The sequence below is a fragment of the Anas acuta genome, chromosome 1 (assembly GCF_963932015.1).
Source record: "Anas acuta chromosome 1, bAnaAcu1.1, whole genome shotgun sequence".
In the NCBI taxonomy this organism is placed as follows: Eukaryota; Metazoa; Chordata; class Aves; order Anseriformes; family Anatidae; genus Anas; species Anas acuta.
In genome coordinates this window covers 183,648,871-183,675,555 of record NC_088979.1, presented here as the reverse complement: position 1 = coordinate 183,675,555, position 26,685 = coordinate 183,648,871, and the positions used below count along the sequence as shown (strand labels likewise).

Here is a 26,685-nt window from a genome sequence, read left to right as displayed (position 1 = left end):
GGCTGACTTTGAGACTTGCCTAACACTGGCTCCCTGGGGAGGGAAGAAATAAAGCTCAGCAGGACTTTCATTTTCCTCTTCACGTGCCCTGAGGCTGCCCAGTACTGAAGCGTGTTTACTTCGTTAATATTCGATGGGACTTAATTTCTTGTTTGCATTCCCCATATCTAGTTGCTGTGGTAACACATTCTTTAGGACTATGTACATTCATCTCCTCCTAGAGCTCCTGACAATACAAATTGCTCAACACTATGTGAGGTCCTGAGGAAAAGCTGTCTGAGGAACCTGCTCACTCACAAGGATGCTCAGGAAAACCATGAGATGCAAAACCACGGTGTGTGCTGTTAGCTTCAATATTCATGCATTTCATTAGAAGTGACTTGAAGGAGTGTTTTCCACCCTGGGAGGCTGAGCATCCAAAATAGGAAGAGAGGTTGGGGAGGGTATGTAAAATGGAAGGGGCTGGAACAAGGATAGGGGGCAGACGGGAAGAGATGGTGCAAGGATCTTCCACCAGGTACATGAGGTAAAGATCAAACAGTATCAAGGTGAAGAGGACATTCTGGATCAGGACTTCTCTTTTTTAATAAAGAAGGGAAGATGGAGACAGAGAAGAGCAGGGTGTGATATTTAGACCACAGTTGGATGATATGACCTACAAGGAGAAACGGGCTTAGACTGAAACCCAAGGACAGCATGGGAGGTGAGGCCTAAGTTAAAGTTGTCAGCCCATGAGAGAGACAAGCATCTTGGCTTCAGGACAAAGGGAAAGGGCAGATTACTTTCCATGTCTTACTAACACAGGAAAAAACAGACCTGGTGCAACTTAAACACATAAAGGAAACGGAAATACAGAAGTAAAAGGAAGTGCTAGGGGTGTGAAAGATCATATTCTCAACAGCAGTTGAGAAGGAAGGAAGTGGAGGTAGTAAGCAAGAAAACAAGATTTCACCCTGCTGAGTTCTCTATGTCTGTGTTATCTCTCTCCTTTAGAAACCCTTTGCAAGCATTACTGAGAGGTGTTTTAGGCATTTCTTGAACAGTTGGTTCACAGCTCATCTTTGCACTTGCAACTGAAGTGCCTGGAAATGAGAATTCGGCTGTGTCTGAAAAAGGAATAGGGTGCTGTGAGTTCTGATGGTTGTGTCCAGCCAGTGATACTCCCAACAATAAGAGCACGTACCCTGCTAATAATACCAAAACTCTATTTATTGGAAAACCAGGTTCAGCCACAGCCGAGGAACTGGCAGAGAGCAATCAGATTCTGTATGTGTCAGTTCTCATGTGTACCCTGGGCATTTTAGTCTACGGTTGGTAACTAGCTGTGCTAGAGAAGGATGCCACCAAACTGTACTCAGATTTCTGCGCTATATAACATAGCCTTTTTCATAATAGGTTTGGGACACAAGCCAGAAATCTTACTCGCTGTCTCCCTACTTATTCAAACTGAGTCATCAGATTTTCCAGGTTTCTTCGCTCCCAGACGACACACTGCTTTGGCTAGGTTTAGATGGACGCCGGTTGTACCATCTGCCACAAGGCTTCCTGGTTTTGTTTAGTTTTGTTTTTTCCTTTTACCTCCTGCTCGTAGCACAACAGCTCTTTTTCAGTGTCTTACACAGAACACGCTGCAAGGAGTTCGTCTTTCATAGCATGGGTTTGGCCAGCTGGCTGGACAAAAACAAATGCTTGAACTACAGGAACTAAAATACACTTTGCTATCAGAGACCCTGAGAGCTGCAAGCTCTTGCAGGCTGACTGAAAGTCAAAAGTACTTAGATGACATAGTGAACTTTTCTTTAAAGCTGATAGCAACCAGGAGCATGAAGGAGGAGCAAGTGTGGGATGAGGGGACACTCACAAAAGCTAACTTCACAGTCTAACAAGGTTGACCTTCACAGAATGGTTAAGGTTGGAAGGGACCTCTGGAGGTCATCTTGCCCACCTTGCTTCTTTTCTTTCTACTGGCTCAAGAGAGAGGGTCTTGCCATGGGTCACCTTCTGGATGAGGAATCTGGCTTTTCTGAACTGCTTTTTGGAGGAGATTCCCTCTCTTCTCCATGACCCACAGAGGGACATGTATGGAGATGACTGCCATTAGACTGTATTTATTTCTTATCCTGCCCCATTCCAATCTGAATGCACTTAAAAGCTTCCACCTTTTCACACGACATAATTTTTGCCTTTCAAATCAAAAGACTTCTTTAGGAAAAAAGGACAATGAACACCATGGACATGTCATGCAGTTAAGACTGTACAACACAGCTGCAAACAAACTCCCTTTCCTGCAAGAGCCCTCTTGCTCACCATGCAACTCTGTCTCAGCAAGTAGGGTGAATGTCTTTAGGTTCCATCATTTCAAAAAGATGGTTAGCCCAGGTTGATTGGCTGTGTTTAAATGTTGAGTGAAGCTCCCGTGCTGTGGCTGCTGGAGGAACGGTGGCTTCTGAAGGCTGCAAAGAACAAATGCAGCACTCGTCCTACTGAGCCCACAGCCAGTGCTGTTAAAAGTACAAATGTATTAAGTGCTGTTTTTGTTTATTTGCTTCTAGGGCTAAAAACAGATTACAAACCACATTTCTTTGAGGCATATTTTTGTCTGTTTGTTAAAAAGGGCACGTGCTGGGTCAGGGATAGAAAGTTGTACTATCCGGTTCCCAGACACAGGCCTTACTCCCTCGAGCATCAGCTCTGAGGAACATATTGAGCAGATACTTTTCATACAGGCATTTACACACCCACAGGACTTCTATTTGGCTGTTTAGCTAACAAGCATGGTGCACTCGATAGTTCTGATCATGTAGGATAACACTTCCAGTATTTCTGTTTTGAACTTAAATTTGAAAACGGTTCCTCACATTTTGGTGCTAGGAATGCTGTGTTACAACACCAAGATCATGTCCATATGGAAACAGGACAGAGAATTTACTATTAAAAATTTTAGGCTGGTATTAAATGTCAGCATAAGACCCCAAACATTACAGTGTATTTACATTTCTAATTAACTCTCTATCACACTGCTACATTGCAATGCCTGGCCAACTCTGCATCTTTGCTGACCTTCAGCTCCCTGTGTTAAGCTGTTCTTGGTCATTCCCTTTCTGCCCTTTACAGCTCTTTGACCTCAGAGACACTGGTTTCACTTCTAACATACAAGCTCCAAAGCTTTATCGCTGACTTCCTTCCTGTCTCCTCCACTTGGCTACCTCAGGCTTTGTATCATCATTTTCTTGAACCTGCTCGACATAGCTCTACCTTTAGTACACTTACATCTAATACTGCTTAAATTCTTTCTTTTGCTTTGGTTTCCAGTCATCCTTTTGGATTCCAGTCATCCTTTTGTCCAGAAATTTATGTGCTATGAAAAGACCTTGATCTCCTCTGTGCAAAAATTTGCATTATATTAAAATGATGATGGAAGTGTTTAATATTGCTGGATGTACCTCAAAAGAACCACCACTTTCACTAAGCCCTTTCATTTTTCTTTTCCTGCAGTTTGCAGGGAAGAAAAAAAAAAAAAAAAGGAAAAAGAAAAAAAGAAAAAGCACATAGAGTTTTATGTTCTTAAAATTTAAGTTAAAAGTCTCTGACCAAAGTCTGAGTTTTACAGATACAAGAACAAAGACCAGCACAACTTGATACTGAAAACCAAGAATTAGTACTCCATTAGCCTTTGTGAACATCCTTCACTTCAGTTTAATGTGACTGAATACCTTATCTCTTCATAGACTTTTCCACAGAGATTTCTTGACTACGGAATTAAATGCACTAGCCACTTTCTCTGCTGTCCCTTCTGACCAGCCTAGAAAGCCTACCTGCTCTTTCAACAGTATTTCACTACAAAGATCAAATAGCAAGAACACGCTCTTTGAACTGGTTGAGGTTCAGTATTTCACATTTTAGGACAGAGAACTGAAACAAGTATCAGTGAAGGAGTGGTGAGGTACGCTTTTCCAGCCTGTTCAAATTGTTATTTATCAAACCTTACAGTTGACACTGGGCAAAACTGTACCCTGCCTTGTTGCTCACATAAGGCAACAAGCCCCCTCTCTGCCCAGTACAGAGCCAGCACCTAACAGTGATCCATCAGACCTCGGTTCTCACCAAGAGGCCTGGCATAAGGATTTCATCCAATGCAAAGCAACAGAGAAGCAACCTCGGTTTCTCTAAAGCTATTTGAGAGACTCTTAAACTTCACTTCCTCATCTTCAAATGGCATATAAAGCCTGGTAAATTTACAAGAATAAGGATACCAAAAATAGGAATACACCTACCAAGAACAGGAACAGCTTTTAAGCCTTTACACAAAAAGCTACATTAGAAAGATCCACAGCTATGAGACACAAACAAGATGCCTGACAGTGAGCTGTAATATAAAACAAATACTGGTGCCTATTTGGGATAGTCATTGTAACTCACTTGTGCTTTTTTTTTTGGTTGTAAATAACATTGCTGTCCCAAACTGATACCACAAAAATCATGCTATGATGCAGTAACGCATTACATGCTATATAAAAATCATGCAGTAATGTCAACTCTATTAGTTACTGGTAAATAATAGGAGAGGCAGATTTTAATGCAGTGATGGCTGTCTATTTTTTCATCATGAAAATGAAACTTTGCATATCTGATGAACTCCTGGTTGTGTTAAGTATAAACATACCTACACTGCCCCTGGCTAGTTTATGTGACAAGCTCAACACTGTACATGAGCCAGAGAATATGAGATTCTTTCTACATGATAGACAGATCAATATGCATTAGAAATATCCATGCTTTTAGAGTGTTTTTGTTTTGTTTTTAATCTGCAACTTGAATGCCATGGAGTTAAGATGATAAATTCAAGATCATAAACAATACAGTCTATGCCCATGACTTTTCAATGTTGTTTGGCAAATCATTGCAAAATGAATCCCATGAGAATCAACTTATCTCATGGTACAGGATGTTTACACCTGCTAAATCTGCTATTTTCTCTACACTCAAGACAGCCAAAGGGAAAAGGCAGGCTCTGCAGAAGGCAGTGGAAAGTGGGCTTCTTTTTCTTTCTGTTGGCTTGAGAGGCATCGCGGGTGCCCAAGTTAGAAATCTAACATGTTAAAGTGAATATCCTCTTTATGTAACAGAATAACTGGTTATTAATTTGTGGCCTCTGGCTTAAAAAATATTAATTAGAAGTTAGTAGAAAACTAATCAATGCTTTTTTTTTTTTTTTTCTGATATACTCTGCATAAACATGCACAGAGAGTAAAGACTCTCTTGTTAGCTGCTTAGCATGGCCTTCTCAGTCCGTACGATGACCACAGACAGACTTCCAACAGTTTTCTCATTAGTCTTCTCTTTGAGCACTTTGCTTTCTCTGCATCTGTCAGGAGACCAGAATGGGCTCTCTGAAAATTCTGGAGACAGATCTTTTATTTATAACTCATGCCAAGCAATATCGGCTGCCTGGGAGCAGGAATCAAATCTCTAACTATTAAGTAAACACTTGCTGCAGACTTCATATTCTAGCTGAAGGTTAATCACCAAGCAGTTTACAAAACATGAGCTAATCCAAAGGCCAAAGGTGAAATCCTATGGTCACTGAAGTATGTGAGAGTTTCCGTAAGGCCAGGATTGCTTTCCCGATTACCGTGTGTGTCTGTATGCACATACATGTTCTTGTAAGATGGTTTGACATAGGAAGAGGCTACTGATGCAACCCCCCACTCTCATGCTGAAGACAGGAACCACTTCCACTTTTGAGAGGGAGTGCATTTAGCTAGCCTTGCCCAGCTGAAACACACTTCTGTGTACCTGCCCTTGAAGGGGACAGCACGCTCAAGGTCCACAACAAACAAGTCTTTACTGCCCAAGGGACAGACTGTAAAATAAATTCAAACGCTCTTTGTGCTTGCTGTTACCTTCTTGGCTGGCTTTGGACAGCAATGTTTCCAGCATGTGAGCACACAATTTCTCTCCAAAGGCTCCCTGCTTGCTCTGGCAGCACAGGGGGCCAAGGCTCTGTTTGTGCAGCCTTGCCTCCCGCACTGACATTGTGCCACCAGTGGGAGATGCTCCCCAGGTCACTAGCATCACCTGGAGCAGGTGAACACCACTTTCCAGCAGAGCAAAGTTTACTGTCAGTCTTCCAGGAATTCAACATAATGCTGGCACAGTCAATAACTCCTGCACTCAAAATCACCCAAAGCTCACAAGTTCAGTGTTCCCTTTACTTGTCTCAAAGCATTGATCAATGCCTATTCCATCAAAGTCCTAAAATGATATTGCCATTTTCCTCTGTTCCCAATGACCCAAAAATCTCTCTCTTTTTTTTTTTTTTTCTTTATCTTTCCTCGCTGGCCATGGAAGAGAGGAGGCACACAGAGAAGTGTACTGAAAACAAAGCAGACTGTCATCTGTATTTGTGCTGCCCGTAAATACTGGTATAAACACAGGCCAGTTAATAGACTAGCTTTCATTCACCTACAGATTTCAAAGTACCGAAATAGCTTGATCATTTCAAAATGCCAGTAAATATCTCACAAGAATTACCACAAATCTCTGGTATTCGAGCTATGCGCAGACTTACAGGTAGCTCTGCTCCCGCTATAAAATATTCTATAGCTGCTGCTTTGGCTTAAAACAACCTCAGCAACAATTCCCCTCCCAGCCTCCCCTTCACAAAACACAGCTGTTAACTGCAAACTGAAGAACACACACACAAAAAAAAAATCACCCAAATTGCCCAATGATCATTACTGTTCAATCAAGGTAAATTGTGCAACATCCACAGCCACCGCTTCAGAGCCTCCCATCTCAGAAAAGAAAATCAGTGTCTGTGGTATTACATCCCCCCCTTCATCTTCACGGAGCTGAAGGCATTCCACAGGCAGTTTTATTTCTGAGAGCACTGATTTTCTATCGATCTGCTCTGGCCTGGATTTGAAATAGGATACTACATGAAATTGGATCCTGGGAGCCTCAAACAAGCCCAGACTTGCAGAGGAGGTTAAACAAAAGGAAAAAGAAGGTTTTTTTTTAAACACACGGTGCTAGTAAAACTAATTTTAAAGTGCCCTCTATTTCTCTCGACTGGAAGTAATATATTACCTCTATAAAGTCTTTTATATCAAGCTCTTTAAATTCTTTATTACTTATACAATACCGTTGGTGCACACCTCGCCTTAGAAATATGCATTTTAATGGTCAACCAAAGCGATCCAAACCACCAAGGTAATTAAGACTGCTTTAAAATTGGCTTCACTAGCAGACTTTTACCTTTCCCCACACATCTGACATACTCCAGCCCAGTCCTGTAGTCCCTTAATCATGCAGTCAGTGGAAGGACTTGCACAAGAATTTGAAGGTTTACTCCCTAAATTAGAAAACACAGCCTGCTGTATTGGAAAAATGAGCAGGCATGGCAGTGGGAGTGCGAAGAGGGAGAGGAAAAAATGTTAAGTGTAGGAAGGTAAAAAGGAGAAAAGATTGTTAGACGGGGACATGACATGGATGAGAGAGAATAAGTCATGTAAGGAAAAAGCAGCAGAGGATGTTGTGGAAACCAAAAGGAAAGCCTGAAAGGATGGAGAGTGTATCCTGAACACTGCAGGTTTTTGCTTTAAATGTGTTTGCAAGACATTGAACAGAGAAGAAAGTGCGGGAGGAACAGAGATAGCTAATTTGAGTGTAGAGCCAAGGAAAAAAAAAAAAAAAGAAAAAGGAAAGAAAGTAAAGATCACCCAGGGTTCACTTCCCACTCCCACTCCCCCAGCCTGGGATGCTAATTCCTCTGCAGCTGAATCTGAAACACTGTGAGCATTCCCGGCACGGTGAGCCTTGCCAGAGCCCCACTGAAAGGACCAGTCAAGTTTTATATGTCTTGTTAACTTCATTTTATTTATTTATTTATTTATTTTTCTGGAATAGCACATTGCATTGAAAATTTTATATATTTTGTTTGTTTCTAAGGGCACAAAAAAGAAATTGCCGCAAAGCCTGCTTTGAAGCTTGATGGAAATTTCATCTTTCCAACCAAGAAATGTGTAAAAATCAGAACGTTCTCATTAATACAACAGTAGCCTCTTGCTGGCCAGATAAGCAAGCAAGAGAGCAATCCAGGTTTAAATACCAGGGATGTCTGATTTGTCCATCAAAATGAAGGAACAAGACAACGCTGCCTAATTATCAGCATTACAAGAACACTGCCCTCCTTCAAATCAAGCACAAGGGCTCTTCTCCAACTTCAGAGCCTCTCAGAGAATCCGCCAGCTACTTTTGAGCCCCCCTCCCTGTTTCCTCTGTGAGCTCTCTTCCTGATCTGGAGTCCTTCAGAGCTGGGAACCAGACCCCCTGCCTTGATTCCCATCATCCGCACCTATTTATGTCAGCAAGCCGGGCCAGCTGGCCTCCTGCATCTGCTTACCGTGCCCATCTTAACAAAACAAACATGAAAGTAAAAAGTCCAGTAGCGCCTTGCCTGCCCAGTTAGAACTTGCTCCCTGCTCTGTCAGCTTAACCCACCTGGATTTGAGGAAGCCACCCCTGTGCCTCCCCAGCTCCTGTTCCCGAGGCACTGTGCCAGGGCAGCTGCCTGGCCTCCCGTGGCATCCAGCCTGCAGAGCTGCCGCCTGCTCCTCTGCAAATAATTCAGAGGTATTGCTGCACTCTGAGAAGGGTGTAGGCTTGTTGTTTCTACTTCACTAGGAAAGATACATTTTTATTTTTCTTTCCCTAAAAGAAAACATTCCATACTGAGATACCAGCCTGGCTCAGACTGATCCCACCATATCTGGTGGAGCACGTCACAGCAGGCTCTGCAAGCACAGACTCTGCAAACACTGATTTCACGCCCCCTCCATGGGACCTTAACTTGCCCAGTGCTACTGAGCACAACCAGTGACTGAAGGACGAACACGTGCTTGCAGAGTGCCACGGCAGGTCGGCTGCCAGCATCTACAGGCAATGACCAGGCACACGGCCAGCCAATTTGATGGCCAAGCTCACCTGGGAATTTTTACTCATTCCCAGACTAATAATCTGTTCCTTTTTCATGGAACTCCTTCCTTTCATGCTTATATGAAAGGGCATGAGCTACGGGAAAAAGTGCTGCTTATTCAGTCCGAGCACTTTTTTCCACAAACTGAGGAAACCATGTTTGGTTCCACATGAAGGGAAAGACAATATTTATAAAGGAAGTTCCCACACTTCCTGTTCAAACAAATCACTCCTTGCTGTTTTTGCAATTACAGCTCTACCGTAAAGAGGAGGAAAAAGAAGAAAAAGCCCCGGGCATATTATTTCCTTTCAAAGTCACTTGTCTATGACAAAGCAGCTTCCAGATTGGAAAGAGTTAAGCATGCGGGACAAACTGTCAAATTTTCAGTAACTAATTTACTCTTCCTGTAGGCCTGGAGGAAATCCACAGTGGCCACAAATATTCCTCACTCCTTTCGATATGACTCTTTGTAAAATGAATTTTAATGGCCAACTAAAGCGATCCAAACCACAGACGTAATTAAAGCTGTTGAAACTGGCTCCACAAAGTGCTGAGAACTTCCCTGAACCCCTGTACGGGCCCGGCTGGAAGCTCTCGCCAGGCGGCTCCCTCCTTGCCACCGCCACCACCACTGTGGTGGCCAGTGCATCGGGAGCTCCCTTCCCTTTTGGTGCGTGCTTCCCTATGCATCAAGGACACATGGGAGGAGGAACCATTCTCAGTAGAACCCATGGTTTGCCATGCTATCCCCCAGAAAGGGATCTCACTTTAGTACTGTGTGCAGGTTTGGATGCCACAGTATAGGAAGGACACAAAACTATCAGAGAGTGTCCAAAGGAGGGCTATGAAGATGGTGAAGGGCCTAGAGGGGAAGACGTATGAGGAGCAGCTGAGGTCCCTGGGTTTGCTCAGCTCAGAGCAGAACAGCTTGAGGGGAGGCCTCATGGCGGCCTGCAGCTCCCTCACGAGGGGAGCGGAGGGGCAGGCGCTGAGCTCTGCTCTCTGGGGACAGCGACAGGACCCGAGGGAACGGCATGGAGCTGGGACAGGGGAGGGTCAGGCTGGGGGTTAGGGAAAGGTTCTGCACCCAGAGGGTGGTCGGGCACTGGGACAGGCTCCCAAGGGCAGTGGGCACAGCACCAAGCTGCTGGAGCTCAGGAAACATTTGGACAAAGCTCTCAGACACATGGTCTGATTTTTCGTGGTCCTGTGCGGAGCCTGGAGTTGGACTCCATGGTCCTTGTGTATACTTTCCAATTCAGGATATTCTGTGATTCTGTGATTATCTCTCCATCAGGGCTTTCTCTTATCAGTTATGGTGATGGACACCAGAGTGTCCACCAGAGGAAGAATCAGCAAGAAGAGGCCAAAGGCTAGCTCCATGGCAGCAGCACATTGTGCTCACCAGATCTGCTGCCAGTGACCTGTCCAAGCCAGTGCTTGGACATCTTTGGAGGTGGATGTTGCTCTCATCTTGAGAAACACTTGCTCTCACACTGTGTCCATCTCAGGTCCCAGTCCTCAGGTTACAGAGCAGGTCATGGCATTACCTCTAAGTCACCACAAGCCCAACAGCCCCACTGTGCTTGTTGGTAATGTTGCAGTGTTAAAAACTTACTCATCCAGTAGAAAACCATATTTGACAAGGAGTATTTCCTTCCACATGCAGCAATTAAAGATTTCAACACTAGCTGAAGCATAGGAAGTAGAGAGATTTCTGACAATTCACAGTAAATCAGCTTCCTGTTTGAATTGATATACCTTAATTTCTTCTGCTGTGACTCAAACCAGTAGTCTGTTTGAAAGATTGGTAGCCACCTGGCACTGAAGTCTCTATTACAACCCTATTCCGAGTATTCCCAAAGCTCCAATGTGTGGGAGGATGGAAAACAAGATCAGGGTACCTTGTTGAAAATAGTGCTTGAGATAAAAGATTTGATTGCTTTGGCACTAATTTCTCCCTCCTTCTTCCTGAATCATGGTGAGGTGTGAAAGGCTTAGGGAACTTTCTGCACCTACTCCATGGTTGTGTGTGTGTGTTTTTTTTTATTTTTTTATTTTTTTTTTTCCATGTTTAATTTTAGATTAGAACACAATTGGATTTGGAGTTAATTAACCTTTTATACAAAGAAAATCCTGCACCTTTAATTTATTTATTTTACTTTATATCAGCTGTGGAAAAATAATTCCAAGTTTTTGAAGTTAAATAATTCCTAAATTTTGTTTTCAAGAACCAGCTGCCCATAACAAGGCTAAAGAACTTCCCAAGACAATTACATTTAAATTATTATGAATTAAACCCTCTTGGAATATTATGATTAAAATCAATTGATTTATGCAAAGAGGTCTACAAATCCTAAACTGAGTTACAGTGAAAGAAATTCCTTGGCTAATGAATTATTAATACAGATTTTCATTTGTTTCACCTTGTGTGCTAAGTAGCACAAAAGAAAATTCATTAATACAAGTGGATTGTAGAGCTCAAACAGATTCTTAAGCATTTATAATCAGTAAACTAAGTGGAAAATTTGAAAGAGAAAAAAAAATCCTACAATATTACACTCAGAACAAATTTAAATCCATGATTTTGTCAAATTGGATGAAACAACAACAGAAGAAAGGAAAGAAAAAAAAGGCAGAGCTGTCTCTTACCACTTGTTTTAGAGGTAAAAGGCAAGATGTGTTGTCAGATACAAGAGGCTAGGTCCTTCTCAGAAACCACTGTCTTCAGACCTGGGAGCAAGACTCATGAAAGCAGCTGGCCCTAGTGGCCTCCTGTTCCTGGAAACAAAGCACCATGGCTTGGACAAGTGCCTCCGTGTGCTTACCGTGAAGGCGCATGCTTTTACATACACACACGCGCTTTTTCCTTTCTGACATCAAGAGCATTTTCCTAGTCTGACATTCCACAGGTCCCTTGGCAAAGCGTGTTTCTTCTCTAAAACAGGGGGTTTTGGTAAACAACATGCAGATTTCCTGGGGATTACCAGAACTACTCACCTCTTGTTAAACATCACAGCAGTGAAATAAGATGATGTCAATAGCAGAACAGCAGAAATCATTATTTGCTGTATAATAAAAAACTCAGCTACATTAATTTACAACATTTCTTAACTCAGTTATTTGGGTTGGAACGGGTAGGAATCACATGGGTAAAATATGAGCATGCCAGCAGCTGCTGTCATGTCACCCGTCTGATACTGCTCTGCATTCTTTCTACTTAACCATTTCTCTCCAGCTAAATATTTCCACCATTTCAAAGGAAAAGTGGAATTCGTATTTTTTTTTGCATTGTGAAAAGGACTCAGAGATTACAAAAGTAGCCAGCCATTGCAGGAGAATGTTCATCACCTTTTAACACTTAATTAGAGCAGAAAAGTTAAGCAATGAGGTAGGTGTTTTATCAAAGAGTTTCCCACGTGCTGTTACCAACTCCTTTGCTCAAGGCAACAGTGTGGCTATTTTTACGCTGTGAAAACACAGACTTTGCACCACGTTTATGCTCCAAATGGGAGGCGGAACTGCCTCCCTTCAACACACAACACACCTCCTTCCCTAGTCAGGTTTCTTTCTCTGCCCTTTTCCTCTGTGCTTTTCCCTACAGCCTTCCCTATGTCCCATCTGCCTATAACAGGATGTGCAGCCAGTCATGTTAGACTTGAACTTTCTACCTCCTGGCTTCGGTGGACTCAAAACGCTAGACAAAACAAGCCGTCCCATTTCAAGACACTGTCTGCACAGTGGTCTTAGGATTGAAACCCTTTCCGGTCAGCAATGACAAATGATGCAGCTTTGTGATAAATGATGTGACCTTTTGCAAACAAGGCTCAGCCAACTGTGTCATACAGAGACTTGCTTGCCTGCAACTGCCTTGTGTACACATGAGGTGTAGCCATGAAACTCATCTTTGTTTCTGAGGGTCTACACGGAGCAGTCACTGCCCATTCCAGAGTGACACAAGACATCTCCTTCCTCCTGTCCCATCTGTGACGTGTTTAATGTGACTTTCTAAGAGTTACAGTCATGAAAACATAAAATATCCTAGCTGGGGTCCCTGAAGAAGAGTATCAGTTACCTGGCATTGTTTTATGGCTAATAGCCCTGTCTCTCAGCCAATACCAAAGCCGTTATGTGGCTTACAGAAGCAGTTTGTTCATTGCTGCCAACCTGGGGTATCTGCTCCACACCCAGAGTGGTCACCCTTGCAGAAGCAGGGCTCCAGTTCATACCCTATGTGAGCAAAAGCCAACTGGTTGTGGTCACGGGCCACCTGTTCTAGGTGGTCCTGCTTGAGCAGGGAGGTCCTGCAGGACCAGATGACTTGCAGCGGTCTCTTCCAACCTCAGCCACCCTGCGATTCTGAAAGAAGAGGTAAAATCCTGAGATGCACGTGGTTTCACTCCCTGCATCTTCACACTCCTATCTTACCTTACAGAAAGGGAGCAATGTCGTTTCACAGGATTCACTTTGCAGGGTGGGAAATACTTCACAGGGTACCAGAAATCTAGGATTTTCCATGCTGGGAATGATGTGCCTTCCTTAGAGCATCCCTGCTTGCTGGGGTCAAAACAGTCTTGTACTCTTGCCAGTTCTGTGCCTTCCACCAACATGCGCCGTCACCAGCCCATTAGCACACACTTTTAATATCTTTCATATATATATCAGATGGTCTTTTTGTGGGGGGAAATTACACTCAGTGTCCAGTCCTGGGCATAGTGTTATTATCACAGGCAAAAGAGCCTATTACAGAAGTGCTTCATATGCTTGTAAAGGCTTTCTCTGCCTTTAAGCCAATAAAGTACTTAAAGGCAGCACTGTGGTATAAATATTAACAAAACAAGGCTGACTTTTAAAAAAGCAGAACTAGCTCACTTGACTGTAAGGAAAAAAATATTTTTTTGACTAAGGCATGCTCTCTGTTCTTCTGCATTCACGTGTCAGTAGCTGAAGAACATCTTGTAGGAAGTGTGAACTGGAAGTGATGCCAGGAAGGCAATGCAGTGGTCCGCCTGGCAAAAAAAAAAACTATTTGTTTCGTAGCCTTATGCTGAAAAGTGCTAGACTTACTATCTTCTAGAACATGCCTCCATAGCCTAAGATCACGTACTGGCCAATTTTGATGGCTGGGTGTAGGCAGTAACCGAAGTAACTAGAAACAAGTATTTTCTGTCTCTAATTATGGAGCTTTAGAGTGCAATGAGATCCTTGCAGAATCTGACTTCTTCCCCCTTTGAAGAGAAGCTGCAGCTTTACTCAGTGGTTCCCTTTTGCAGAAACACCACGTTAAGACGCTGCTCATAACACAGCCTTGCTACACACAGCGTTTCACTGCAAAGCTGTCTCTAACCGCCCTGCATATCTGCTTCTTTCACCTTTGAACCAAGGGAACAAATGGAAGCATTAATCCCCATTTTCCAGAATTCAATAGTCATTTAAGCAGAAGGTCAGGTACCTAATGGGCTGTCAGGTTCAGGCAGTCTATCCGCCCATCTCTGCGGCTCCTGAAGTGCCCAGGACCTGACTGACGGCCTCGGCAGCTGCACACTTTGTTTTCCTGCCAAAGCCCTATGAAATGTAAGCTGCGGTGACTGCATTCCAAATAGAAATTGGGATGACATATTCTGGTTTCATTGAAGGAGAAAAGAAAAAAAAAAAGCATGAAAAGGTACACATTGAGGCCTGAGAAATATGGTAAAGATGCTATTTGTTCCTGTTTCACCGGCACACTTTGATCTAATATATGTGTGCTGTCGGATGCCTACATCATGCCTCTTGATACGAACCCCACCGTGACTATGTTAGCTCTAGGACAGCTCACAGCAAGGCTAATTGTACTTGGTGGCACTGATAACGGTACTACGCAAGGCTGCACACGTTCCCCAGACCCCTTCCCGTGCCACAGGCCCAGGGAGCAAGTTTTAAAAAATACAGCCTGGAAAGCACACGCATTCCTGTAGCTCCCAGAAATTTCCAAGAGGCGTGCAAACAGGAGGGAGGCCTTTCCCTGCTCATTTAGACGTGGCCTGCTGTGCATAGTTTCTTTTGAACAGTCTTGTAAAACCCAAACATTTTTTTCCGAGCAGATCACAGGTCACGTAAGCTTCTCGAGGGATATATTGGTTACAGATGTTTTCGTGTAATAAAATATTCCACTCAACTGCAGTATTTCTAACTGATAATGCTAAACCTAAATTTCCCCTGTCTAATGGCTACGTCCACATACTCCTTCCCATGGTAAACACTGGCTCATTCGTTGCTATTTGTATTTTTTATAAAAGTGTGTCACAAAGACAACATACTTCGTTTTTGCAAGGAGAGCCACAACACATACTTTGAACTTTTCAGAAATGTGAAGTCCTTTTTTTTTGCCTATCTGTAGAATAACTTATACCTAAGCTTCAGCATTATTATACTGATTTGCATTTTAAAGTTATCTAATTATTAAGCATGAATAATTTTAATAACTTTCCAAGATTTAACTCCATAACTTGGAATTATTAAAAGATATATATATTTCCTTCATTGGCTGAATTGCACAGGGCTAATAATGAAACATGGTTTGATTTCTTCCTTGCAGAGTTGTTAGGATAGGAAAGGTTGTTGTGAGGATCTCTCCAGAATATCAAACAGCTCACAGTAAAAATAAAAATAAAATAAAGAAGGAAGAGGGTGAGGAGATGACCATTTGTTTTCAAAATACACTCATAATAGAGAATTACCAAGGATAGCTATGAACTTGCTATAAAAGGAAGTCTCCTTCCTTAAAATGAGCCTCCCTCGAACCAGCACAGCTTGTGCTGTGGTACTGTAGTATGGCTCTATGAAAATTAACATATTGGAGTTTTTATTAAAAAAATTAAAGCACTATGCTCAAAACATCCATTCCTATTTGCTCTCTGTATTGCACCACCAGGATCTCCCTGTTCAAATTTCTGCCACCATTAAGAACAATGGAACAAAATGACTCCTGATATGATATTATTGCTTCTGTGTTGATGCTTCACAGATAAATTCAGCCTCTTTTAATTATGTTTTATACAGCCTGGAAATGTAGTAGAAGCAGAGCAGAGCGTTCTCTGAGGAGAGAAATGTAATCTACTGAAGGACAACTGTCACGGAATCATCTAGGTTGGAAGAGACCTCCAAGATCACCAAGTCCAACCTCTGACCTAACACTAACAAGTCCTCCGCTAAACCATATCCCTAAGCTCTACATCTAGACGTCTTTTAAAGACCTCCGGGGATGGTGTAGAACCAGTCCATTTTTGAGAAGACATGGAAGTTAGTAAAACCTGAAATTAGGATTCTTAGACTAGCTCAAACAATCATTCTTACAAAAACTCTGCAATGCCATGATCCAGGTATTCATCACTTTCATGCTAATTTTCAGTGTTTAACATCAGTAAAATACTTCATTTCTTTCAGAGCTAACTGTAATCACGAACTGTCATATATAATTTTTGCAACTTTCAGATTCAAACACATGCTTGTGCTCGGTAAAGAAAACCACCACTTTGCATTCCTGCAGCGAAGAGAAGCATGATTTAAAGGCTCACTGTAGAAAAAACATGGGATATTCCCCCCCGAACTCCACAACCCACATTGAAAGGACAATTCAGTCTGCAGCAAAGCACTCTGGAAGGATGTCATTTAGGTAAACAGAGGTGCTTCCAAAACACAACAGGGGTGAGTGTGACTTCAGTGGCTGTGCAGGGTTTGGAAGAGCTGAACTTTGCATGGCAAGAGGAAAGCTTACTCAGGGGACATTTCTCCCATACTCCTGCTAGTGTGCACAGCACTATACTTCTCGCAGTCAGATTTGATTAGCTGTATGGTTATCCTGGGGCTGATACGGTACTTAAAACTGCCAGCACGTATGGGAGGGAATGATGCATCTCTGACAGCTCCAGCATTGGGAGGGAAGCCGTGCAGCAGCAGAGGATGGCTAAGGATGGCATCGAGGGCAGAAACGAAGCACTGCACTGTGGCTGGCCAGTCTCCTTTCAAAAAATTGCCGTCTGGTTCTCTAAGCATACGGTCACACACAGAAAATAGAAGCCCAATCTGCTGATATTTGATTTTTTAAAAAACTGTTTTAGCAGTTTTCAGGGCAGTATGACTAAGGGGCAGCAAGAGCAAGTGGTTGCTGAGCATCAGTGACTTGAAAACACACAACAAGTCTTGCAGACTCCAACGCTCCTTTCCTCTTCTTTTAAACAGCCTCAAGCATGGAAAACACCAGCAACACGCAGATATAACTCCTCTAAGATCCGGCACACTGGGAAAAGGACCGGCTTCCTGCAATTAACATCACCTGGGCTCATCAGCAGACCTGATCTTCCAGTGCTGCCCCTGGGAGCTGCCATCCACCTCCGGCTGCCACAGAGCCTGAGACGATTTTCCCTTTCTGCATTAGGCCACAATATTTTTGCTGGCTGCCTCAAATAAAAAAAAACACACACACAAAAAAAAAACAACCCACAACTCTGCTGACATTACTCCCAGGGCAGCAAATCCCTCTTTATTTTAGTGCACGCATAATGTGGGTAGCAGCAAAAGGCACAAAGACAACAACCTTGAAGCACATCTACAGCAGGGGGTGGAAGCAAAGCAAACCCCTTGAGATACTCTGCAACTCCTGACACAGATACAACCTTACAATCCTGCAGGGTGGAAAAACAGTATTTGGAATGTGGTTTTGGTGTGCTTGGAGATACGTCTTTGTCTTGCCCTGGTTGCTTAAGGACAGCACCCAGAAAGCACAGCTAGCTACGATCTGTGCGAGCGTCTGTTGCTCATCTGTCTCCCTTCCCTGCCCCTTTATCTGCACAGCCTGTATCGTATCCCAAACTGCACGCTGGCTTCCCCGAATGTTTTAGTTTTTAAATAAATGCCTAATTAACTCACCCTTCATTTTAAACAATCATATGCAGCAAAACGCTCCAATTAAAGATGGAATGTCTACTAATTTAAGCCCAAAGGTTCTGTTAAGACAAGTTTCATCAATCCTAAAAATAGAAATGCATTCATAATTTTTTCCTTACTTTAATTAGGCTTTTTTAGGGGGGGGGGACTTGAATTTAAATATCCCTCTGCAGTATCTTCAGCTGCATTGCAGTAGTAGGAACCACACGTACAACACAAGAACCATATGACGAGAGATGACTTCTTAATTCTTCCACTCAGAGATGAGCATGAAGTGGAGGCACATGTTCCCCAGCATGGCAGTGTTGGAAGTAAATAGGAGAGATTTCAGGAAGGTGGGACCAAATGAAACTTCTGGGTGATTTGTGTATGGAGAGATCTTGGTCCTTCTCTAATCTATAGTCTTAAGTGACGTGGGAGAAAATAGCATCCTGGCAGTCAAGGTGAAGGTGATGTGACTAATGGTACAGCAGGCAGACTAAGGGCAAGCCAGCACAGAGTGAACTGAAAAATATGCTATATGGGGCTCTTTGAACACATTACTTTGAACAGTTGCAGAATGCAAGGTCATGCTTCTTCAGATACAGGTTAAACTCGTAAGATGGCAAACTAATTTGGGAAGCAATGACTTGAAGAATGACTTCAGGGCCGCAGGGACCCACAACTAAAACTCTGACAGAGATGCAGTGGCTAAGACAATTAATGAGCTCTTTCAATACATGAGCTAGGGAAGACACAGAGCAAAAAAACACATTGTTGTAATACTTCAGAGGAACACTACTAGGAACAGAGGAAGCTGAGGTCTTCCAAGGAAACAGAGTAGCAAGAAAAACAATGTCTTTAAGTGGTAGTCTTGGACCTGCTGCCTGCTTTGCCTGCGCTGGAGCTGAGCGTCCTGCTGTGACTGCTGGCACAAGTGGCGACGGGAGGAGATGCAGGAACCAGCTCCTCCCAGCCCCTACCACGCTCTCTCTTCCACTGCTCGGGTGGCAAGCCCAGGTCTTCTGTGCAAGCTCATGTTGCCCTCATTCCTGCAGTGGCAGGATTCAGTTTCTCTTACATGGCTGAGAAGCCTGGGACTACTTCTGTCACTTCATTCTGCGATACTGAAATGACTGCAAGCATCCACGTTCATGTCTGGCATCCATACTTCACAAAAGATATTGACAAATTGGAAAGCATTCAGGAAAGAGCTGCAAGAAGGATTTGGAGTCAGGAAAATATGCTCTAAAGCAAGAGCCAGAAGTAATTCAATCTATTCAGTTTCACAAAGAGAAAGTTCAAAATGGCTCGATCACAGTCCATAAACACTTACATTAAAAAGAGCAATTTAATAAAGGGTACAACAAAATACAAAGCTGAAAATGGAAGTTTGAGACAAAATTCAGGCTAAAAATGAGGGGGAGCTGTTAGAAACAAAATGCAATGAAGTCACTGGAACCTTCTACATTTGCATGCAGTGAATTTGCCATTACCTCATGTGTTTAAAAAATTGAGATTGGATGTCTTAAAAATGATACTATCTAGCTCAAGCAGAACTTACAGGCTGAGTGAATTTGTCTAAGTGTATAACACTACAGCTGAGCTACCTAGATGATCACAACATTATATATGTTTTAAGAACATATTTAGTTCTTGAGTGGGCTTCCACAATTCAGTTTTTCCTGTATCTGCTTTAAGTGACTGCAGCAGCTTTGCTGAACCCAATCTGAACTCCTCACTTGAGCCTTATGCTGTAAACATAACACATAGCCAGTTTCCTTCTCTTTAGACACCGTGAAGAAGTAATCCAAATACCTAAAGCTGCGTGCAGGCGAGCGCAGCACATTTCAAGACAGGAAGAGGTCTGTAAAGCTTCAAACTGCTCCCCTAAGCCAGGAGCCTGAAAGCGCCGCGCTGCTTCCCAGGTGCATTCCCAGGCACGCTTGGATCGCTTCAGCGTGTGGGATCAGATGGAGAGCAGGGGCTCACCACCTAGAGCTCCTTTTCCCCGGCTCGCCTAGTTATGTTCAGCAGGACTGCGGGGAGGTGTTTTGGTATTTAAAGACTTGTTGGCTGCTGAACAGGCAGAGTTTCACCAGGAGTGCCACACGGTAGGACTGGACAAAGCAGGACAGCCTGAATATAGCCAGGTTTGGACTAGGGAAATCCGGTACCTTTGAAACCAACTGCAAAAATACCGCATGCTTTAGTTTAATGAAGGCATTAACATTGCAGAAGTGATATTAGGTGCTGGCAGTGTTTCCTAGCAGTCTGTGAACTCAGGGAATCATGCCTGTATGTGGCCGGGAGACAGACTCAGGAAAGGCACACTCTCCCACCCAGTTCAGCTCCTCTGTGAAACTGCTTGCAAATCCGTAGCCCTTTCTTCTCTTTACCACCATAAGAGGCATTTACTATTTTTATGATCTCAAGATGGAAAAAATATTAATCAGAAGCAGCAGTAACAATTTCTTTTTCTTCTCCAATCTGTGTGGCATTAAGCATAATTATATAAATAACTGGAATGGCAGAAACAGACAATTGCTGGCTTTGTATGGGTATTGGAAAAGATTATACTGTTTTTATCATGTCTCTCAAATAATGGGTATCTTCCAAGTCTACTGTCAAGGAGGCTGCTTGCTGCTTTAATGCTGATATGAATATAATCTTGAAAAAATACTGAGAAAGGGTCTTTCCACATACTTTCCATCAGGAAAGATTACTTAAGTAAACCGTTTAACCTGCTATTGACCTAAAACCTAGTTACATAAATGTTTTAAAAATTACTTATCCATCCTGAGAAGATAAAAGTAATCTAGTGAATTCAAGGATAACATAGGAAGCCCCTTAATGACGGCTGTATTCTCTACAGCTTCTATTAGCATATGATTTTTCTGCTGGCAAAGCAGATACAAATGAACTGCGAGAATACAGGTGTGTGAAAGCTCTTCCTCTTTGTGAGAGACTGGAAAAAGATGCACATAAAAAACTGTAAAAACCTGCAAAGTGCTTGTACAAGGAGAACCTCACTATTTTTCCCTTATTTTTTTCCATTATCTGTAATAAACATTACTGAACCTTCTCTTTAAAACCAACAGCGAAAATTACTGAGGCAGTAGGAAACTTGAATACAGAGGATATGCCAACCAAATACCTGAGCTAACATCACCCCAAACTTAAAAAATAATGATGAGATGAGAAGAAATGGAAAAAAAAAATAAAATAATGGAGTCTAAAACTGTGTTTCCAGATTGCTGAATGGACACTCAGAATTTACCAGGACAAATTAAGCCAAGTGCAGCATGGATGCACTGGAGATAGAAAGTGCTACAGGCATCCGGCTGCAGAGCAGGCAGAAAAGCCAGCATGTTTATCAAACCTAATGAAGGCTATCTCCCAATAGGTGAGAGTACCGAAAAGCTTCATCTACCAAAAGTGCCCCCCAGTTCAACATTTTGGCTTTGCTGCTACTGCAGGTAACCACTCCGCTCAGTGGCATGGAACGAGAAGAGCCCCTCGGGCATCTCGGCTCTCCCTGTCTCTCCTCCCCTGCAATCAGCTGCCAGATGCAAGTTTGGAAGTCTTCAGCATTTCGTCTGACAGCATAAATGTTATGTTTTTTCATAAGCTGAGCTACTCATCTGCTCTGCTGCACACTCTGGCCACCTGCCTCCATTGGGCACAAGAGGCAGGGCGGCCGCCTGCGTGTCGGGGACCAAAGCTGTTGCTAACACCAGCAGCTATGTCTGACCTTCGCTGCCATAGTATTATCCAAACCCATGTTTTTTTCCTGCCAGACAGATCACATTCTCAGCAAGCTTCCTCCTCACCTTAAGGAAACAGCAGCAAACTACAGAAGCAAACTACAGCCATGTGGTCCACGGCAGTGTGCTGAAAATTGTTAGGATGCTGCTCAAATTGCCCACGCAGCTCCAACAGGCTGCAGCTGGACCTGGAGGTGTTTTCTTGGCTGTAAACCTGCCCACACACTGCAGTGAGGCCCGATGCCTTTTTTTTTTTTTTTTTCCACATATGCACATCATTTTCCCTTCTACTTCCTCTGGGAGGGTTGCTGTATTTAAATAAATAAATAAAAAGCCCTCCTTAATAAATTTGTAATCTCACCAGCCACCTATATTTCTGCCTCCTGAAGTGTTAAGAGGAAAAAAAAAAAACACCAAAAAACGAACTGGTACTTGATACTTCTGTCAATAAAGAGCATGCTCAGGATCAAAGGAATAAAAATGCTAATTATGGTGCACTCTGTAACACCTCTCTCCTGAGCCAAGTGCTCTGATTAAGTTAACCGTCGTGCTAATTATAATAGCGTTTAGCACAGCTGGGGCCGAAGAAAAGCCACCTTGTACCAAAGCATGGTTACCGGCCTCAGAATGAGATGAGGCATATTTATACCCTACAAGAAACTTGCCTCCAGTCCACAGGAAAAGCCTCTGCTCATTTTAAATACTCAAAAAATATGAAGCCTACCACAGATTTTGTTCAGTTATTTGTATTAAATAAAAAAAAAGTGGACATTTAATTTTTTGTTTTTAGTCATGCTGGAGTCAGAAGCTTATTGCCCAGAAATTAAGTTACCAGCTCCTGAGGGAAGGTACAGCAGGTTAACACATCTCTCCAATTTAGAGGGGAGCCCACTCTCCTGCCTTTTCTCAGTCGATACAGCTGTGAAGTATTCCGGTGAAGAGAGAAGAAGGCCACTGTTCTCTATATTTTCATTTAAAATGGAATGAAGTAGCATGCAATTACTGGCAAAACCACCTGCCACATTTCAGCAGCAGGTTGGGATTGAGAACCGGGTGATAAATGAAGGCTGAGTCTAAGTGAAAGTTAATCCTTCCCACCAAGTCCACGAAGGAGGGGGAAAAAATATAACAAAATCAATAAATTTCTGCAGCTCAGAAAATTGTATCTTCAGTGGATGCTTACAAACCTTGTTGCACGTAGCATAATTGGAAGAAAGATTTTTAAACAGTTATGCAGCTACAAGCTTCCATCCCTCACTTCCCTCTGTGAAGAACTCATCAGCGATTGCTGGCAGCACCTTTCCAATCCACCTGCTTGAAGTTATAAGGGCTGCATGCCACGAAGGAGCTAAAAGGTAAGAAAATTACTTGCATTTCAGCATCACTCCTCAAAAATGACTGTTTTGTACTATTCAGCCTCCTGGAGCTTTTGAGTAGCAGCAGATGAGCAGACTGTTTTTCAGCATGAATTCAATAATTAACTCTGAATTAAACAAGTCATCTAAACACAATGATGCTACTAATTCTCCTGAGTGGATATGTACTTGCTGAATTCCAGGCCTGTTCTATGAGATCCTGTTTCAGTGCAGAGATTCGGCAATCACTGACACCCCTGTTATGTGGCACCTACCCATTCACTTATATGTTTCATTTGCTCATTTAGTTACACACACACACACACTCCTATATGTGTAAATACAGCACCATCTTATGCATATTGGTTATCTTTATCTAAATTCCTCACTGCTCTGACAGGCCAGTAAGGATTTAAGTGGCTTTAATCCACTGTCTCATCAAAGAGGCTTATTATTGCTCTTATTTGGATGGGAAAGAGGAGAGGTCCTTCAGAAGCAAAGCCCAATATATTGGCTGAGCTGCTTGAAAAAGCAGAAACCTGAGAAAAGCACACTTTGAAAGGGTGAAGACCACTGATAGCCCTTTACCAATACCATTTCCAGGTAAACAAGTATCAAGACACCATGTAAACATTTTGGACAGGAGTCTGTGCTATTTTGGGGAACTGTGAATGGGGCTTAGAGCTGTCCATGAGGGATTTCAGTCTATCATACATGTAATAAAAGTTACAGTAATAAAGTGAAAACTAGGGCATTTGAATCCTCTACTTTGTCCACTGACATCCTTGGATGCCAGGCCACTTAACTGAGTATAATCCCCCTACATGCTGCCTTCCTGCCTTTCACAGATCCTTCTACGTGGGGCTGCTCTGCTCCCGCACCTCGCTCTGCATCCCTGTGCATGGGTGGGGGAGATGGGCATGAGAGGACAAGCAGGGAGGGAAAGGCGATGTCTCATCACCGTCATCCCTTTGTCTCTCAGCTGCTAAATGGCAACGGGCAAGCCCTGTAGAAAGGATCACAGTATTATAGGGTGTCAGCAGAGCCTACGGCTGGCTGGGGAAGAGCAGCACACAAAGTTGGTTATTTGGCTAATAGCTAGGGTATCAGACACTGTTGCGTACATTTAGGATGATGACATTACTTTATATTGTGTGTATCTTCCGCTGCTGAGGTAAGCTTAAACATGAATTCTTATGTACTGTTAGCATTTCATGCCAAATTAATTTCCACTCTATGCATGCATACCTCCAGGACAGGCTGGGAAAAGATTATGCAGTAGATACTCATGTACCACGATGATGGGCATAATAGGGTAAAAAGAAATGGTGGAATAATTGAGGAAGCAGAAAGGCAAATTGCATACCATAACATTAAGACAGATAGTTTCCTGGGATGACTTTATATGGGGTGTCTGCAATGCCTACACCCAAAGTGTTCAGGTTGCATTCTGCTGTCAGTTGAAATTCTTAGCTGACAATGCAGAGCTAACTAAACAGATCTGCCTAGTTTCTTTTTCCTGAGTTTTATTACAACAGTGCTTTTTACTGAGGAAGAATTGTTGCTGTAAAAATGAATGCTTATATATACACTACCTAATTATTTCTGTTTATCATAAAGTAATTGGAGGAGCTATTAAAGCACGGTCACCAAAATATTTGGATTTGGCTACGGTTTAGAATATTAGTTACCCAAAATTTAACTCTTGAAATAATATCAGCTAATGATATGTGCTTCACTTGGGAGTTAAACACTTAAAGTAAAAAGCTCATGTCTGACAAATTGAAAGTAATTTCACATTGAAGTAAATTAAACGAATTTCCCAGATGTTGCTATAAGAAGAGACTCAAGGAGGTGAAATGAAAGTCACTGCTGATGCATTCAGACACTTACTGTGAAGTTCTCAAGAAGGAAACATTTTAAAAGATAACTGAAAAAAAAGGACACATCAGAGGTGGGAAGCCTGTGGTCCCACTGACAGTCTTCATCTGAGCATCTCGTGGCTCTGTAGTTTCAAAGGGGGCCCACGTTTGTGCATGGAAAATGATGCATAAACACCAGAGTGAAATCAGTCTTGTTTGAAGGGTATTGGGTAGTCAGAAGGAGCTAGTCTCACTCACAGAATCACAGAATCATCTAGGTTGGAAGAGACCTCCAAGATCACTGAGTCCAACCTCTGACCTAGCACTAACAAGTCCTCTACTAAACCATATCACTAAGCTCTACATCTAAGGTCTTTTAAAGACCTCCAGGGATGGTGACTCAACCACTTCCCTGGGCAGCCCGTTCCAATGCCTAACAACCCTTTCAGTAAAGAAGTTCTTCCTAATATCCAACCTAAACCTCCCCTGGTGCAACTTTAGCCCATTACCCCTCCAGGTGAAGTAGCAGAAAATTAAAAAACCCACGCTGTTATTTAGAAAGTAAATGAAGATTTGCAGGCTTATCATTGATACTAGTTAGTTCTTAGCATTTTGTTGTGGCAAATTGCAAAGTACAAAAAAGATCTGGAAATTCCAGCTTCTCCCTATTAAGCAGAAGGTTTACCAGTATATAGAAATATATATAGTTGACTATGACAAACATCAAGATCTAGCAGCATCCTTGCATGAAAATCCCACGACTACCTTGCCTTCTTTTCTTCCTCAGTGATTCCCACTCCACTCGAGTAATATCTCCTTCTACCCTACCTGAAACTGAGTAAAGAAGCTACAAGTTTAGGAGGGCAGGGAGGAAAGGAAGTTTTAAAACCCACAATTTATTGCTGTATCCCAGACAAGCCTATACACCCACCTCTCTTCTCTATCAGTTGCAAAGGCACTCCAGGTGCTGCGTGCACAGGACTGGTGATGCCCACAGAGCAGCCAAGGGTATCCTTCCTTTCAGGGTGATCAAGTATTTTCCATATTCTCTGCAATTTTCTCTCCCAGCTACTTCCTTATCCAGCTGCTCATCTAAACTCCTGGTGGTGTTTGGTTTGCTATTCCTTCTAAATGCTGGAGATATGGAAAAAAGCCCTCTCATATTTGATTCCAGTCTTCAGTTTCACTCACAGATCAGGACTTTACGCTATGGATTTGCAAGAGCAATGGAATAACAAAACTAAGTTTGTCTGTTTCATTAATGTAATCATTACATTTTTCCTTTGCTTTTTTTTTTTTTTTCCCATGTTTCACTAAATTATCTTCCAATAAAATGGAAAAATTATTTTATTAAAAGTAGTGATTATGTCAAGTTCATCCTCTTATTAGGATTACAGATTTTCTACAGTTTACTTGGAAATCTGCTTTACAGCACAACAGATGTCAACTTTTCATGCTAGATTAACAAAAGCATCTATTCCATTCTCATCTGGTGACCAAAGCAATATATGAAAGGAAAAAACAACTATTTGAAGAGTATAAGGGGGTCTAATTTCTAGAGTTAAACACCCCAAAGTCTACAATGTAATACCACGGAAGAAGGAATACAGGGTTATAAAATCCCAGATCAACAAACATCTTTGATAGTCATGTAAAAAGCTCAATAGTTTGGGTAGACAGTAAGCGTTGCCAACTTTTGATTCTTGGGACATAACCAATTATACTCCCTTAACATTGATAATGTAGATTGATAATCTCCTAGATTTGGTATCTGTAAACAGAACATAATAAAATAGAATCTAAACTCCAGATGCAGA

General features: G+C 42.5%; 1 protein-coding gene across 7 annotated transcripts in view; it reads right to left on the bottom strand.

The window, feature by feature from the left end:
* Window positions 1-26,685, bottom strand: part of PLXNB2 (plexin B2) — a 257,191-nt gene that overhangs the window by 115,204 nt on the left and 115,302 nt on the right. The window lies entirely within an intron of this gene.